Source organism: Zophobas morio, unplaced genomic scaffold, assembly GCF_036711695.1.
Source record: "Zophobas morio isolate AGI-343-1 ecotype UQ-CSIRO unplaced genomic scaffold, CSIRO_AGI_Zmor_V1 ptg000012l, whole genome shotgun sequence".
In the NCBI taxonomy this organism is placed as follows: domain Eukaryota; kingdom Metazoa; phylum Arthropoda; class Insecta; order Coleoptera; family Tenebrionidae; genus Zophobas; species Zophobas morio.
Window position 1 is genome coordinate 23746328 of NW_026972117.1, and position 19703 is coordinate 23766030.

The window sequence follows — 19703 nt, forward strand, 5'->3', positions numbered from 1 at the left end:
ACTCTCTATTAAACTATTAATACTAATTGTATAATTGACTGTTATTATGCATTTAAAACAGTGTTTGTAGGCACCAGAAACATACTTTGTACGAGTATAAGGTGCATCGCACCAATATGTCTTTGTTGCATCTTTTTAATTTGCATCTGGACCGTCAGTTGTAAGTTATTTTTATCGTCATCATCTGAAGTTTCTAGATCTGAATTATCTGGATCGAATTCTACAATTTCAATTGGAGCTTCTAAATTCCTTTTTATTAAAACCATGAGCAAACAGATATACAGGGTGACTGCGAAATAAGTGCAAATATTTTAACCACGGCATCCCCCACCCTAGTAGAGCCGAAATATAGAAAAAAGAAATTAAAAATCGAATGGGGCAAAACCCCCATGAACCACCCTCGATACGAAGGCACTGAGCCACCTTGTAAACAGAGTTGGAAAAACGTTCGAATAAAAACGACCTAAACACTTTCAGTTTCAATTAAAAGTAAAACCGACTTTTTGCTGCTTATCATTCGTTCATTCATTTACTCATTCATCGTTAAAGGTCAGTGTGAAAGTTTTTTGGTAATTTTGATTCTGACGGATGTTTGGTCCTTGTCACAACGATTTTACGTTGTTTATTGGAACAGAAATAAGAGCAACTTAGAATGCTACTACCTTTTTACAAGAAATGTTGAAAATGTTGTCCTTGACTAGCAATACAGGCGTCAGAGCGTCGCAAGAGGTTTGTTGATAGGTAAAAAAACACCGGAGTAGCGGGTGTCACTTTCACTTGTTGAAGCTCTTCGATAATTTCTGGACACTGTTGATTTCCACAAACGAACTGTTTCATCCAACTGATACACATTTATCGAAAACCGTCTCTTGAAATCGTACTTGTTGACGACTACGTGGAGTTCCATCGGACAAAAAGTGAGTTACACAACGTAAACAATCAGTGGACTCCAAACCGTGCACTTTGTCAACATGGTATGGATGTGGCCGTATTCTTTTAATGTAGGATGCACTACAAGCTGTGAAAATCCAACTTCTTCTTTCTGTCCTATCACGGCCACGATCATGAGTTTGAGGTTGAAGGTACCATGATCTCGGAGATGCTGTACCACTGATGCACCCATTACCATATCGACACAATCTACATGGGAAAACTGCACCATAAACCGATTTCACCGACCGCTCGATGCTAACTGGCCCTTTTCGTGTTTTTCACGTTGCGATTAAAAAAGTGCCTGATAAAGTAACTTTTTTGGTTCTTTAACCGACTCGCTCTGTTCCATTCATTGTAGTAATTATGTAGGTCACAAAACAGTCCAGCGGCGCGTACAACAATTTACATTGAATTTCAAATAATTTTTTCTCGACACTGCTACTACTTAGGACCGTGAATTTTACCCAGTGACATAATCATATTGTGAGCTATTCCCCATTTTTTTTTTGCATGTATTTCGCAGTCACCTTGTATGTGAGTTTCTGTGGTGAGTAAGTTTTCAGCACTAACACCATCATAAAAAAGTAAGTAAGATTTTACATCAAATTACTCAGAAATACATGACAATTCTCATGATGCCGGTTAACTATATTTGAAATAAAAGAAGTTGTCATGTATACTTATTTTATTAGCCCACGTCTTGATGCATTCGTATATGTTAGATAAAAATAACATAATTAAAAATATATGCACAAACGATATATCGACATTTCTGTCTGGCGGAACATGAGATTACAAAATGATATCTGTGATCTGAAGAGGCTCCATATTATCGCATAGGAACTAAAAAGTAGAAAAGTAATTTCGTTTAATTATTTTATCATTCATTCAAACTAAAATAAACTACAACAGGTCACGAAAAAATATTTTTATGTCTTTATAAAGTGGATTTTTTAAAAATGAATATCTGATACAAACTTCCTTTTATTTTTCATTTACATATATTAATTGCTTAAAATACAAAAAACGTCATGAATATCAGGAGTGTCAAGGGATTTGCCTATTGTAAGCTGTGCTGAGGGGTGTGGATCAGGCGCACATGGTGAGTAATTTAGGTTAGCAATGTCGATTTACATTTCTCAAGTCCATTAAATTATTAAAATTGATCGTAAAAACCCATAATGCATTTTCCCATCAGCACATAAATGCAAAAGAAGGATCTTAGCCAACCACTTGAAAATAAATTAATGAAAGGTTGTGCTATCATGACTGGAAATATGAAACCTATCAAATCTCTCAAATTAGTTTGTTTTGAAAATCTCATTGGCAGTTAATGGACAGTTTTCGAAACAAATGACAGAGTACATAAAGTATGCATATATGTATTATATGACTGAATGCCTAAAAGATAGAAAAGATGTGGGTTTTTGTTCCTGTTTGTACATACTGTGAACAACCTACTAATATGAATAATAATTTAGGTTACATTTTTTAAAAGAATACACCCAGAAAAATATACCTGATTTTATGCTTACATTTTTTACAACACACCAAGTATTTCATAAAACGCTAAATGACTTCTCTTACCTGCCTAAACAAATACATGCGCCGTCTATGATGATGACTAACGCGAGGTGCATTAAAAACCGTGGGGTTGAGAAATGGTAATGGAACACCGGAGCAATGGAAATATTTCAGGAAGACGCAGTGTTTAATTAGAATCCGAAGACAGGGCTTTTCACTCTATAGTTGAAACTCACGATTCCAAGTCAAGAGTCGAAGAACCCATTGTGACGGGCTTGGGAGATTTTCAAAATTAACTTTTGTTAATTTAGTATATATTCTTGTCGTGGACCTTGTGCCCGACATATAGTGAAAATATTATTTATTTGTTCGTAGGCTGGTTCGTGATGATGGTAACACATTCTAGTGACTGGACAAAGGGACTACTTCAAGTATATGCATTTTGCTTAAATGAATAATTATATTTAATTTAGAAATGAGTATGTACAAAAGAGATTTAGTCATATGAGAATAATTTGGTATAACAATAAATTGTAGTGTAGTTTAATATGCAAATACAATTATCAGAAAATGAACTTCAGTATTGAAACATTTTTAAATAAATTCAAGAAAACCTTATAAGTTTGAAACTAAATTTTTGAAAGCATAATAAAACAAACATTTAAAAGAATCTAAAACAAAAATATAACAAAACTCAAAATTGGTACCATAACTCAAAATTTGGTAACATAACTCAAAATTTGGTAACAACTCAAAAACTTGGTAAGGAACATTATAGTAGTTGCGTGGTCAGCGTTCATCAAACAATATAACTGTTTAACTAATAATTTCAATGCAAATTAATCTTTAAAAATAGATCTAATTCTCAAAACGGTATCCAATCGAGAATACAAAGGGCGATTTATCATCAAAATTAAATTGAACTTTAAAAATATTAATAAAAGCAAAACTTTGAACTTTTTATGAAATCGTGCACATTTTTGGAGATGTCAACACTTACCCCTTTGTGTCACAACACAAACACACACTAAACAGGCAACTGGCTAGAGGACTCTGGTCTTTTTTGGATCCTTCGATCTTTTATAAGTAAAGACCCCTCCAAAGGAGTTGTTTTCGCAAAATTGTTTACAAGTTACCAGTTTATTTGGGGAGTCGTAAAAGTATTTGTGTTTCCACCAAATTAGGCTTAATTAACTGTAATATGAAGATTTTTAGTGGCAAAATGTGCTTTTTGTTAAAATTAACAAATTTAAACCATGAAATTATAAAACTGGACAAAGACATCGTGTCCAGCCAAACGGCGCCAATATTTAACTGTGAAATTATAAACCTTGATTAGAATGGTGTGAAATCATAAAATCCAAGTTTCACAAGGACAACCTTGATTTTTACGACAATGACGATTGTTCTGATTCATACCAACATCTCCAAAAATAAGTAAATTTATCGCCCGTTACATCTCCTCCCTGCTAGGGAAGCAAATGCTATGCTTTAATTAGCATACATTTGATTTCTGACCAGGCAACTTCCTTACCCAAAATTCCTAACTACTATAATCTTTCCTCTATCCGTCTTGAAACATAGATGGAAAGGCGTCTTCACATAGGGAATGGAGATTCGACCAGATCGAGGGAGGATTCCAATTTTCATGTTTGCCAGCACAATCGAGTCGTGTCACCAAGGACTCCTTTTCATGAACTGTCCAGATTGAGATAATTTTGCAGTAACCTCAATCGATTCTCAAAATTCTTAAAAGTTGATGGTTCTTCAGCTAAGTTCTTTGTTTCGGACTTCAAGCTCGCTGGCATGTGGGCCTTCGGATAACATCATTCCCTTGCTCAAAAGTTGACTTTTGACTATACCCACTCGATAATATGTCGATCTATAACACTCATTCCCAATGTGTGTTAGTAAAAGCCTTATATTAAAATCAAAATCCTAATATCTATTGTTAGTGAGAGTCCTCTTTTAAAAAAAAAAGATTAATAATTGAAAAGTAAGACTAAGTATGCCAGCAGGGGCAAGTGTTTTAATCTCCGTGATATGCAGTAATAAGATATATATATTTACGCCTCTTTGTAGTCAGTATCATCACTTCGTTTTTGGATGGTTCCTAAAAAATAATAAGACCACGTAACTACTATCTTGGATTAAAAGTAATTATAGAGTTCTAAACTTGCCAAATCTGTATTTGATACGTTTAACTTAGAACTTTCTTTATATATGTTTATGTAATACCCACGGATACTCGGGAGCTTGTCCTTTGCTCCTTGTATGATAAGCATGACGCGGTGGACTACGCACGATAGATGAGGTTGGTTCATTTAACTCCTCTGTTTCAGAGTCTAAACTGTCTGAACTTATATCAGAAGTTTCTGATTCAGCAGAACTTATTTCTTTTTGAATATCATTTTCTTGTTTGACTTTTACATTTTGTTCGTCGCTTATAACGATGTCATCTATTGAGACATATAACGGGTCTTTTAATTCTAAATTTTCACCATTTTCTGTGGATACCGTTAGTGTATTTGGATTTACAGTTTCGTATAGTTGATTTACTTCAATTGGTCCTTCTATCCAATCAAGTTCTTCTTGATCATCACTTTCGTCAGAATAATCCAGTTTTAATTGAATATCTTCAGTTTCTTCATTCTCTATTTGGTCATCAGATTCTGCTGTTCTTATTTTCCAAGGTTTTAATCGCGCTGCATGAACTAATTGTTCATTAGCAGAACCAATTTCGATGATTCTATAATTTACTGGTCCAGTTCTTGAAACAACTCTGTAGGGTCCAGTCCATTTTGGTACAAATTTTGTAGCTAATTTCTTTCTTTTTATAGATGGTGTATATAGCCATACCTTATCTCCTAGCTGATACTCTTTCGTAATTACATTTTTATTGTATTTTTCGCAACGTTGATTTATGGATCCTTCTAAATTTTTAGCAGCTTCTGTGAGTGCTTTATGCATTTGTTTCAGTAAATTTGGTATATATGACTCAGAAATTTCGTACTGTACTTGTTCAGATCTTACGAAAGCATGAAATGGAAGTTCCATATCTCTTCCAAACATGAGAAAGTGAGGAGATTCTTTTGTTGCTTCATGAATTCGATTTCGGTATGCCATTAAGGCAAATGGTAATAATTCATCCCAGTCAGCATTTTGTTCATCTAAATAATGTGATAGCATAGTCTTTAGTACACGGTGCATTCTTTCAATTACTCCATTTGTAGACGGACGATAAGGAGTAGTTTGAATCTTTTTAATACCCATCAAAATACAGATTTCCTTAAAAAGTTCTGACAGAAACTGTTTTCCACAGTCTGTTAACAAAGCTCTAGGCGTTCCATATCGTAGAATTATATTTTGTACAAATGTCTTAGCTACAGTGCTTGCTTTCATATCTGGCATTGGTATTGCTTCTGGATAGCGAGTCAGATAATCCATACATGTAAGGATATATCGATTGCCTGATGTTGTAACATTTAATGGTCCGACAATATCCATGGAAGCAAATCCCCACGGGCATGAAGGAACTGGCATATGTTGCATTTCTGTCTTTACCTTGCCAGAAGATTTTCTTGCTATGCATGAACTACAGCTTTCACAGTATTTTCGAATATCTGTAGTCATGCCCTTCCAATAAAAATCACGAGAAATATTCTCTAATGTTTTCTTTCTCCCTCCATGGGATGCTATTGGTGCATCGTGATAAAGTTCTATAATTTTCCTTCTTAATGTCCTTGGTACTAGCAATTGATCATATCGCTGTGAAGCAGTTCTCTCTTTATAAAATAGTCCTTTTCTTGATTTATAAAATCCCTCAATAGTAATTAACTTCTGAATATCTTTATCTTCACTTTGTAGTTCTTTTAATCTATCTAGATCGTATAAAATTGGAGTGCAATTGTCGTTAATATGTCTTAATGTTCTAACTAAACATGAAGATTCTTCTTCCTCTTCTTCATTTTCAGCTGTTATTGGATCTAAGGGGTAATCTAATCTTGTTAGGGAATCAACGTGATTATGTTTACCTGGACGATATTCTATTGTAAATCGGTAATCTGTTAAGCTCATTGCCCATCTAGCTAGTCTAGAACTAGGATTTTTCATGGATAATAGATATTTTAAAGGTCGATGGTCAGTATAAATAGTAAAATGAACTCCTATTAAATAAATTCTGAAATAATTAATTGCCCATACCACTGCTAAACATTCTTTTTCAATGGTGCTATAATTCTTTTCGGCTCCTTTCAGACATCTGCTTGCGTACCACACAGGATGTTCGATGTCGTATTTTTGGGCAAGAATTGCTCCTAAAGATACATTTGAGGCATCTGTTACAAGAATAAATGGACGTTTAAAGTCTGGATACTTTAGTACTGGAGGTGTAATTAATGCTAGTTTCAATTGTTGGAAACTTAACTCGTGATCTTCTTTCCAGCAAAAATCCACATCTTTCTTTGTTAAGTTAACTAGAGGCCTAGATAATTTTGCAAAATTAGGCACGAATCGTCGATAGAAACCACAAAGTCCTAAAAATGCTCTAATCTCACGTGGATTTGTTGGTTGAGGGTACAATTCTATTGCTTTAGTTTTCTCAGGATCTACTTGGCATCCTTTTCCTGATATGATGTGTCCTAAATACTTTGCTTCTTTTACAAAAAACTGACATTTCGTTGGTTTAAACTGTAAATTAGCCTCTCTCATTCGTAAAAATACGTTTCTCAATCGATCTAAATGGATGGTTATATCTTCATTACTAAAAACAATTAAGTCATCCATATATACGAGACATTCAAGTCCTATCATTCCTGAGAATACGGTAGACATTAATCTTTGATAAGTTGCCGGTGAATTTGCCATACCCATTCCTAAACGTTTCATTTCCCAATGCCCGGTAGGTGTACTAAAGGCACTTTTCTCTTGGTCTTCTGGATATAAAGGTATTTGAAAGAAGCCCATTGCTAAGTCCAATACAGAAAATAAGCTTAATCCACTAAGTTGGTCAATTGTTTCGGTTATGACTGGTAACGGAAAATAATCAGGTTTAGTAATCTTATTAAGTTCTCTATAATCAATACACAATCGGAATTCAGGCTCCTCTCCTGGATGTCTTTTTTTTTCTACTAGCAAGACTAGAAAAGACCATGGTGAAGTACTTTCTTCTATTATGTTATTATCTAACAATGTTTGTATTTCCTTATCTAAGATCTCATGACGATGATAAGGTACTCTATATGGTCGTTTACTGATGGGTGGAACATCTTCCGTTATAATCCTATGCTGAACTTTATTAGTGCATTTTAAAGGTTGGCTTTGTGTTTTAAATATGTCAACATACTCTCTAATCAATTGTTCCAATGGTTCTGCGATTTCTTTATCTTCCTTGGGGTACCTTAGAATATCCAATAATTCCTGAATTTCTTCTTCAGAGATTTCTTTTGTTATTAAATCATCTTCATTTTTATTCTCTTGTATTCTTCTTATAAATGAATAAGTTCCAATTTTAGTTCCTTTTTCTAATTCTATTGGATGTGGCAACACATTCACTAATAAAATCACAATTTCTTTTTCTGCTCTGTTACAACTTCTTGCCAGCCAAAATAACGACTCACTAGTTGGTGATAATGGTTCTACGATAATTAACTTTAACGGATCCCAATAAGTGACTAAGGCCTGACATAATTTGCGACAGTTAGGAGGGATTACTGTTCTTGATGTTAAGTATAATGGATATCCTTTGTTTATTTTATCATCCATTCCTAACTCAGCGACTAAGATCATGTCGGGTCTATTTTCTTTTACAATCTCCTTTTTGTATAACTTCTTTTTAACCTTTTCATTAGTTTTCAAGTTATTGACACCTATACTCGGTCTTTCTGACAAAAAGTGGTGACACGGTTGGCCAGACCATTTAGCAGATTGTGCCTTCATGGCATCTTTTGTTACTGACCTATAACAATCATGCTCACTCGAGCTCTCAACTTCCTTGACCTTGCTGTCAAGTATTAAACAACTGTCAGTTTCCTTTACTGACCTAAAACTTTTTTTCAGTCCTCGAGGACACAGAACTATCGCGCCACTTCTGCTCCTTAGAACTAAATAACTGCAGTTTAACAACATCATTAATAACATCACTTTCCCATTGCAAGGGGAACTCTGGCTTCATTGAGCCTACCACCCCTTTCTCGGGTAACACTAGCTCCTTTACTGAGCAAACAACAACCCCTTTCTCGGGTAACACTAGCTCCTTTACTGAGCAACCAACAACCCCTTTCTCGGGTAACACTAGCTCCTTTACTGAGCAACCAACAACCCCTTTCTCGGGTAACACTAGCTCCCTTGAGCAACCAACAACCCCTTTATCGGGTAACACTAGCTCCTTTACTGAGCAACCAACAACCCCTTTCTCGGGTAACACTAGCTCCTTTACTGAGCAACCAACAACCCCTTTCTCGGGTAACACTAGCTCCTTTACTGAGCAACCAACAACCCCTTTATCGGGTAACACTAGCTCCCTTACTGAGCAACCAACAACCCCTTTATCGGGTAACACTAGCTCCCTTGAGCAAACAACCCCTTTCTCGGGTAACACTAGCTCCCTTGAGCAAACAACAACCCCTTTCTCGGGTAACACTAGCTCCTTTACTGAGCAACCAACAACCCCTTTCTCGGGTAACACTAGCTCCCTTGAGCAAACAACCCCTTTCTCGGGTAACACTAAGTCCTTCACTGGACTCAAAATGTGTTCGCCACTAGAATTAAAAACATTTACGTTGGAACTTAACATTTTTCCTTCAGGTACATTGTTAATCTGGAGCAGATCTTCATCTAATTTCATTATTGGGCCAACTTCTTGTTCACTTAACGGCATCTTTATCTTGTCTTCAATTTTTTCATAGCGATTATTGATCCTTATTGAATTATTATACAAACAATCTGAACATTGACATTGTTTCTCAATTTCAGAATCTAATTTTAAATATCCAACCTTGACCTCATCTTCCGTGAGCAGAGTAAATGAAATATCATAAAGTTTAAAAATTTTACGCTTCCAACAAATACTTGCCGAATGTTTAGACATAAAATCCAAACCTACTAGTACATCACCACCAAATCGAATATTATCTTGGACTACAATGAACTTATGATTAAATGTTAAATTAATTTTATCTGTTAAGACCATTACAACCGACCCACACTGAGTTATTGCATTACCTTGTACGTAAACCAATTCAGTATCAGATTTAATTACTTTTGTTATTAAATTTAATTCACAAATTACTCGACTTTTTACAAGTGATATTTCCGATCCGGTATCTATAATTGCATGCAACTGTTTCCCACATTCTGTAAAAATTATAAACGCATTTAAATTTTCGGAGCCTAAATTAATTTTAAAAATAGTTTTATGGTTATTGATATTACTTGGCTTTAATGTGTGACTGATGTCCTTTTCTCGCTCGACCAACACTGGCTTAGTGAATGGATTTTTACGAGTGTTCCGGATATTTACAGGAGGTTTCTCAGCTTGATAAAATCCAACCCTCGAGTTATTATTATTTGGTCGTCTTTGTGTCGTCCAAAAATTCTGCCGATAATTAGTCAGATTTGCACAATTTGACCTGATGTGACCTCTTTGGCCACAGTGAAAACAAACTATATTAGGGCATGTAATGTAATGTCCTCTTGCCTTGTGACAATATTTGCAAATATTCGCAGCAAAGCCATAACTAAAACCAGTTGGTCGATACTGATTTAAATTTCTATTATACGGTTGTCGCAGATTCATTCCTGCAGTGTTTTCATTTTTCTCGTTATTTTTCTGATTTGTTGAAAAATAAGTATTTGCAACCATTTTTTCATCTTGTGATTTTAATTCCTTATATGTCCCAACTGCGTTAGATTTTTTATTTAAATTTTCACGAACATCTGGATCATTGTCCATTTTACGAATCATATCACTTCGGTTATTTTTTTTCAGCAATCTTTCTATCTGTGATTCTCTAATGGCGATTTTAACTGCTTGTTCAAATGAAATCGGATCACCTGCATAAACTTTTGCTTGTAAATTTGGTAATAGTCCGTTAAGAAATTGATGTAAGCATTCTTCTTGAATGCGTTCAGCCAAAATTCTATCTTTTCTTTGATCACCGGTTTTTTTCCAAGTAGAAGCGGCAATTATTTGTAATCGCTCAGAATATTCTTGTACAGGTTCATCCTCTCGTTGTCTGCAGTTTCGGAAATTTTGGAGAGCTTCACCCGGTAATAATGCTTGATCGAAACGGTTCAATAACGCGTCTGTATGTATTTACTATTCAATCTTGAACGTTGAACGATTATTTCCGAACATTAAAGGAAAGTGAGATTTTAATTCTAAGATACAGCATGACGAAATTTATGTGACTTCGTCATGGTGATCTGCCTATTTTTATTACCAATTCTGGGGTTAAACGGAGTTAACTAGTTTACTTTTTTTGAATACTTTGGTTCTCATAAATGAATTTCGTTAAAATAGATTTCCGGCTAATTTAGACCAAATACATCATAAAAAAAATTGACATTTCAGAACAGACTTTGAAATTTTAATGTTTCTCTCCTTTTTTTCGTTTTTCGTCGTTTGTGATTCGTTAACTTCAAATTAAATTACGGGGTACGAAGTTTTATAGCTGGGTGTTAAATAATACGGAAATATCACCTTTTCAAACAATTTTACCACTAAAGTGCAGGTTACTCTTAATATGTGCTTGATCTCGTGATCTGCTTTATATCGTGCGCAAAATTGTAATACTGTTTTCTTTAAAAAAAAAAATTGTTTATGGTTACTGTGATTACAAAATAACTCTTCATTCTACTACTAAAATGCACAAATTTAATTACAGTGTGTACTTAAAACAAAAAAACTGGAAACAACGGAATCATCTTAAACACCTGTCAATCCTCTTTCAATTGTTTTAATTAAAAATAATCACCACCTGGAATATTTATAAAATACCTGCGATTTTGGCCTCTTTTTTTTTACGGATATAACTAGATCTGTCAATCTACTAAAATTTATTATTCTATTTATTGATCTTGTCATTTACTGAAATAAATTCCTAAATTAATGAATAATAATTTCCAAAAATAAGTTAGTCACTAAACACCATTTTTACTGTTTTTATAACATTTCTAAAATTTAATGAAAAAAAATTTTTTTTCATGAAAATAATGCACTTATCCATCACATTTTTCAATCGCCCTTTTTTTTAAACTGTATCTTTGATACTGACATTCTGCTAGCTTAAAATTTCAATTTCTACATAACTCAGTATTTTCGTCGATTGCAATAACCCTACATAAGCAAGTATTTAGGAAGTAAACTTTACGCATTTTTCGCTCGATCGTAAAATAGTTCAATCTGACCTCATAAGCGATCCCACACACCCCGCACGCATTCACGGTCACTATGGAGTGTGGCTAATGTGTTAATTATGGTCGTTAAAATCGTTCGCGCCAGGTCCGTACTCAAGTATTACCAGTCAAAAAACAAATTCTCGAAAATAACGCTCAAAAGTTCTTACCATTTCTTTTCTCTTTCTAAACAACATTATTTCTCAACAATTATTGAATAAAATAGTAAAAATTAAATTTTTCAATTTTTCTAGAGCGCACAATTCTCAAACAAACAAAAGCATATACATCCAGTTCAAAAACCAATCCTACCGACTGCGCCAAATTTTCTCCTATATGTGACGGGCTTGGGAGATTTTCAAAATTAACTTTTGTTAATTTAGTATATATTCTTGTCGTGGACCTTGTGCCCGACATATAGTGAAAATATTATTTATTTGTTCGTAGGCTGGTTCGTGATGATGGTAACACATTCTAGTGACTGGACAAAGGGACTACTTCAAGTATATGCATTTTGCTTAAATGAATAATTATATTTAATTTAGAAATGAGTATGTACAAAAGAGATTTAGTCATATGAGAATAATTTGGTATAACAATAAATTGTAGTGTAGTTTAATATGCAAATACAATTATCAGAAAATGAACTTCAGTATTGAAACATTTTTAAATAAATTCAAGAAAACCTTATAAGTTTGAAACTAAATTTTTGAAAGCATAATAAAACAAACATTTAAAAGAATCTAAAACAAAAATATAACAAAACTCAAAATTGGTACCATAACTCAAAATTTGGTAACATAACTCAAAATTTGGTAACAACTCAAAAACTTGGTAAGGAACATTATAGTAGTTGCGTGGTCAGCGTTCATCAAACAATATAACTGTTTAACTAATAATTTCAATGCAAATTAATCTTTAAAAATAGATCTAATTCTCAAAACGGTATCCAATCGAGAATACAAAGGGCGATTTATCATCAAAATTAAATTGAACTTTAAAAATATTAATAAAAGCAAAACTTTGAACTTTTTATGAAATCGTGCACATTTTTGGAGATGTCAACACTTACCCCTTTGTGTCACAACACAAACACACACTAAACAGGCAACTGGCTAGAGGACTCTGGTCTTTTTTGGATCCTTCGATCTTTTATAAGTAAAGACCCCTCCAAAGGAGTTGTTTTCGCAAAATTGTTTACAAGTTACCAGTTTATTTGGGGAGTCGTAAAAGTATTTGTGTTTCCACCAAATTAGGCTTAATTAACTGTAATATGAAGATTTTTAGTGGCAAAATGTGCTTTTTGTTAAAATTAACAAATTTAAACCATGAAATTATAAAACTGGACAAAGACATCGTGTCCAGCCAAACGGCGCCAATATTTAACTGTGAAATTATAAACCTTGATTAGAATGGTGTGAAATCATAAAATCCAAGTTTCACAAGGACAACCTTGATTTTTACGACAATGACGATTGTTCTGATTCATACCAACATCTCCAAAAATAAGTAAATTTATCGCCCGTTACACCATGTCAAACACCGTCAATCGGAACAATGCGCTATGAACAAAGAGATTTTACGTAACGCTATTTTTCACTTACGTTGGCTGATAATTCCATTGTAGTAGTAATCGCAGTTATATTTTCTGAGTGAAGAGGTTTTTTTTTTGTTTAATATCTTATCGCACGAGTAGCGCATAGGTATCTGATTACTGTGAATGTGTTGTACCTTTAAACCCTACGACTTCTAATAGTAATAATAATAATTTTATAGTTTTTTTGACGTTTTCCAATTTCACATGGATTATCAATTTTTGAAAATTATTTCAATATACCTACACATATTTAAAAGGATATTAAATTATTAACTATTATTAAATAAAACCACTAAAGTAAACATAAACAAGTTTTTTTACGTATTCCAAATTGGCTAATTTAATAAAACTGCTTTCCTGAATTTGTATACTTGGCGTTTTAACTTCTTTAAAAGGTTTATATTTCCCCGACATATAATAATAACTTTATTTACGGAAAATGTCCATTACATATAATAAACTAACAAGTAATAATTCTATGTAATATACTAATACGAAGTTCACACAGGTTGTATAACAAAATTTTATGTTATTGTAATTAGTTAGAGAACAATAACCTTTTCAAAACATAAACTTTTTAACATAGATTTTCCATTATAAAATTTGTTTGCTATGCGGGTCGCACTTTTGATGTAATTTTATTGATCACTTCATTATGTACAATCGTTGTTATTGCAAGTCAAAGTCTACAAAATAGTTAATTTTACACAACTTCCACTGTTCAGATCTAATAAGACTTTAGTGCCTTTGTTTAATCGATGTAAAATATCACTTTTTAAGAGCTTTTATAAATTAGTAGCTCCATCAATTTTAAATAGGTCTATAAATTTTATTGCTTGATCGTATCGTATAAAGTAGAAAAGTATTGGGACGACTTTTATGCTTTACTTTTTACAATTAAATACCTCTGAGAATACTCTACCGATGTTAAAGGTGCCTTTTATGAAAGTAGTTGCTTATACTTACAACAATAGAAAGGCAATAAATATGTACCTACTAAAAATAAATTAAATTCCAAAAATTAAGTTGTTTAGAACTTGTGTGATAATTTATTACATACATCTTGTAATGCTGGTGAAATTATGCGCATTATGAAGAACTTGATACATAGTAACAGGAGCAGTCATGGTGAAATTTTGATTAATGTGCTTAAACTTTGCATGTTGAAACTTTGCGAAACTCGGTCGCACATTGTTCAAAATTCTTTAAAAGATGCTATTTTTCTAAACCAGTGGAACTATTGTAGGAAAAGTTGACAAAATTAACCGAGAAACTACGGATAATTATGATTGCCAACATAGTTTTTAAATTTCTTGTACCAGTAATGTAAAATGACCAATGTTATAAATGAAAAAGTATTTTGGACAGACAGTAATTGGACAGAAATTGATAACAAAACTGAAAACGTTTTACTCTATTAATCATAGTTACTTACGTAAATGCATACAATAAAATTTCTTTATATAATGGAAAATTTTATTTAGAAAATCTCATTAAGGAGTAATGATGCCCATCTTAAATTTTTTATGACTTGGTTTAATGCACATTAAATCATATAATATTTTCATATACATTAATAATTTATTATGTAAACGTAAATAATAAATTCAGTGTTCACTCAGCTTAAATAAAATGTTTTCGAGAGAATTTCTGTTTAACTATGCAAGAATGAAAATTACACTTTTACATAAATAATAGTATACTATTTAAATATAAAACATTTAAATTATTTTAAGAAGTTCTGTTAAAAAAAAGCCAAATAATTCAGTTATTAAATTTTGTTTATTGGTGTATTTGTAATACATACTCGTATCTTTCAAGGAATGACAGTATATTAAAGTTAATGCATGTAAACTAAATGTATGTGAAACGATGATAATAATTTATATTTTGTGTTGTAGGTACTACGTAGTTTATATTTTAACATCAGATTTGGTTGTCTTCTGCTATATAGTAAAGGCTTTATTATTGCTTAATGTTTATTAATAAAATCAAAAAAACTAAAACAAAGCATGCACTTTATTTTTTCTAATGTAGATTAAAAAAAATTGATTATTAGTGTATAAATTTACTGTTGCTTTAAAAGTTTTAACAATGCGTATCACACAATTTCATTTAAATTTCGACACATTATGATACTGTGTACCTTCATAAACTCTAAAAAAAAGAAATCGTTTACATATTTTAAGTATATGTGTATGACTTCCTGATTTTTACATGTTACGACACTGTCTCCAAACCTATCGATTGTTGTCATTCGTCAAAATTAGCGCGTGTGCGCAGTCTTCGAATAAATATGAGTCTTGAATACTTGTTATTACAGTTACAATTATTTTATATTGAGCTGGAAATATAGTTGTTTATTTGTATGAATCATACGTAATTTTAATCATTAATTACAGTAAAAAAAAATTACTTCCACCTTGAACCAGTTGTAGGTGTCTACCGACTTGTGACGTAATGAACATTTTTAGCTGTTTGTGTTTTGTTAGATAAATAAGTGTTTGTCCAGAATTTAAAATTTATTTATGTATGTAGCGTCTACATTATCATATGACCGAGTGCTAAAAAAACTACTATTTTTATTAGATTTCTAGCAAGTTAAATTAATGTTTTCTTTAGCTAAAATCAAATAATAAAATAACCTTCTAATAGCAAGTAAAGAAATCTTTATATCGTTATAACTACCATCTGTTATTAGATCCGTGAATCAAATACAAGCACCGCTTTCTACACTGTTATTGATTTTCTCCTCAGTGTATCGCTACCTTTTGAGAAAAGCTTACCAGATGTCGCTATCTGTACAGTTAGTTGAAAAGCTAGCATTGTGTAACAAACATGATTATATATGACTCAATAATGATGATACTATTGTTAAAACAGGAAAAATAATCTGAACAAATATATTTTTTGTTCTGATCCAACTGAACCGATTAAAAAAGTGAAAGTACTTGATTTTATTTTATGAATTAGTTGTCTATGGAATTTTTTAAACGAAAAATTATGTGCAGCCAGACAATCACACAAATTCTACACTATGAATTACTGGTGGATGCTTAAATAAATTTCTATATCCAAACATTGCAAATTATTGCAGAAATACTACAATATCTTGGTATTATGGAATTTAAAATCTATCAACATTATTGAAGCCAAATAAAGTTTTAAATTTTTTTAATAAACGTCTTTACAAACTGGAGAAACGTTTGATTCTCGAATATTGTAGAAATTTTTAAAAATCGCCGTATTCCACTATCTTTTGTTTTTAATTCTGCATAAAATAACAATAAAATTATAATGCAACATACCCAAATTTTGGAATAGTCAAGTAAGAGAAAGATATTATGTAAGATAAAAATAAACGTTAGGTACTCTTGCATGCAGTTATGTAAAAAATAGAAAAATTAATCTTTTGTGTACTTTTTAGGGAAAACTCAAACAAACACTGAAACCAGGTTTCGCAACTAGTGTTTCGTAACAAGGTAACTAGAGTAATTTTAAGACAAAAATATAAAATTCACTTCGAAATACTCTTTACTCGATATTTTTTTTTTTAGTCCAGCTGTTTCTAATTTATATTTTTTTTTGTTCTGTTAATTTATTCAGATAAAAGAGTTTTTTTCAATTACTTTTTTGTTAAATTTAGCTTCTTGAAAAAGTAAACAATATCAGGAATTTATGAAATGGTTGTAGATTGTATAGGTTTTTCTGGGACTAGTTTGATTAGCTTCTGAAATGGCTACAACTGGTGAAATAGAACGAATCTGGTTGAGTTGTGCATGTGGGTGAAAATAATATGGGTAATTATAAACTTGGTGGCCTTGTGCATTATATCTTCAGGTTTCCAACTTCAAAAAAAAAAATCATCAGTTAACTGATTCTCTCCGTCTCTCTCGTATCAATTGAACTTTTAATAATCAGCAAAACATCCAGAAAGTATTATAGTTTTGGAAATTTCATTGTACCCTATAAAATTTTATTGGCTATAACGAGACGGACAGGGACCATCGTTAGTCATGAACGGAAATGACAACTACCTGCCAAATGTTCTCAGACAAATTCGAGTGAACTGGTGTGAGCCATAAATATTTCTTACCATTGTACTACTGTCCGTCTTGTTATCGTCAATAAAATTTTATAGGGTAGAATGAAATTTCCAAAACTATACCAAACTTACATTTCCGGTTTTGAAAGAGCTAATAAAAGTAAATAAGAAAAACATAAACAGCAGTGTTTGGACTAAAACCTAAAACATTTGTGGAAGAAGATATCGACTTACCGATATATCTTACACTGGATTAAGGGATAGTACCTACTTTTTACACAAAAATAAAGATCTTCGGCATAGTTAGACTGTGTATTATAGGTAATTCAAACGTTCTCCAAAATTAAGCATAACATGTTTTTAAGACAATTTCCTAATGTTTTCTTGTAGACCGGTTGTAACACATAAAATCTGTTACTTCGTTGCGTCTTCAAAGTAAGTATTAACAGGCGTTCCATATACTTATTTGAAAATCACAAACATTTGTTTTGTTTAGAATTTTCTTTTACTGGAATTTGTTTAGTGGCATACTTTTATAAAGAAAAATCACACTGATTATGCCCGTCTGACGATTAAAATGCAGGCTATATACGACAAAGTATGAAGTGTTAAGTCCGTCGACTAATAAATCTCTACAAAATAGGTACCAAAATACAGACTACAGCAATCATTGTTCCGTATGAGGGAATTAGTACCACATGTTTTAGACATGTCTGGGATCAAAGAAACATTTCAATTTCCGTCAGTTTGTTCACCAAACTGCGGGAAAGATTCTGCAATCATTTTCTCAGATTTTAAATTTTTTTACGAAGAAATCTAACTATAAAGATTTCAGTTTTATTGCTATAATCAGTATTCAAATACAGTTGTCGACTTACCTAAAATATCGTTGTAGAGATAGATTAAAAATGTTAAAAATTAGCCACTGTTGTCATTCTGAACAATTCTTAAGTTTTCTGTAGCATTATAAAATGAGAAAAACTATGGATACAACCAATATCATGTATGTTTTCCAAATTCTCTAAGGTTATATGGCTGTTGTAAAATTAGAGTACTGTGAAGTCGATAATGGAGCAGTTAATAAGGCAAACCCACAATAATTGTAAATATTTTCGACTGTATACTATATGCAAACATTTAGTACGTTTATGGCTTTGACGTTTAAAGTACTTTATCGCGGACCCTTCATAAAATTTAGCAAATGCAAACCATGCCACGTGTCAGGGACGGCCGAGACAGTACTGCCCTGTGCGCACTAAATGTTTGCGTCTAGTATACCTGCCTCCGTCCGTCATCCATGTCAGAGTCAGATACAAGAGAATGCGTTACTCTTCCAAAATATGCAATTACTTGGACATATAACATTGCACATATTTTACACTATTTTATTTCCGAAATCTATATGTTCCATTTGTAAGTAAATAAAGTCTTAACTGCCTTGAAAAAATAATTGATGTTTTTTTAAAAATTACCAAGGCAATTATTCTAGATAAATAAGTGACCTATTTTCTACTATACGAGTAGATTTACAAAAAAAGTAGTGTAGTAATATTGCTATCCTTAAACAGTGACGTCGCTTATACAGGGTTTTCATAAATGATTCTAAGCGTCTGGTTGGCCATGGATTTCAAAAATCCCGCTTTGCTGAAATTGTGCCTCATTAGTAAGTACGTAAGTAAGTAACTAAGTTTATTATATATAAAAAGTCGGAGACGTATTACATGTCATTTATTTTATTATACACATACATATAACATACTTATAACAATTACAGATGGGTATTAAGATATTCTTAATGACAGTTTTCACTTGTCATTAATGTCATTTGTAACCTGTCGTTTAAAGTCATCGCTTTTTTTTGTTCTAACGTTTTTCAATACCCTGATTTGCAAATGCAAGAAATATCGTTAGAGGGTCACATTAGAGCTGTAATCAACAGATCTATTCGAAGTGGGAGTGTTAACTAAGGGAAATTTCCTTGAAGACCTTCAGTAGCCGAGGAAGTTGTTGGTGATTTGAGACGACTCGAGCAGAATCAGCAAACATCTTTGACAAGATTGTCTCAGCAGCCAGGAGTTCCTGTTGCAACATGACATTGAACAATGGGTGTAAAGCGCGTGTCGCTGGTCAGTGACTCTTATTGCCGATCGCGTCGCCTGATTTTAGAGAACCAAGGGACTACAGATGTTATGGACTTCTGTTGATAAC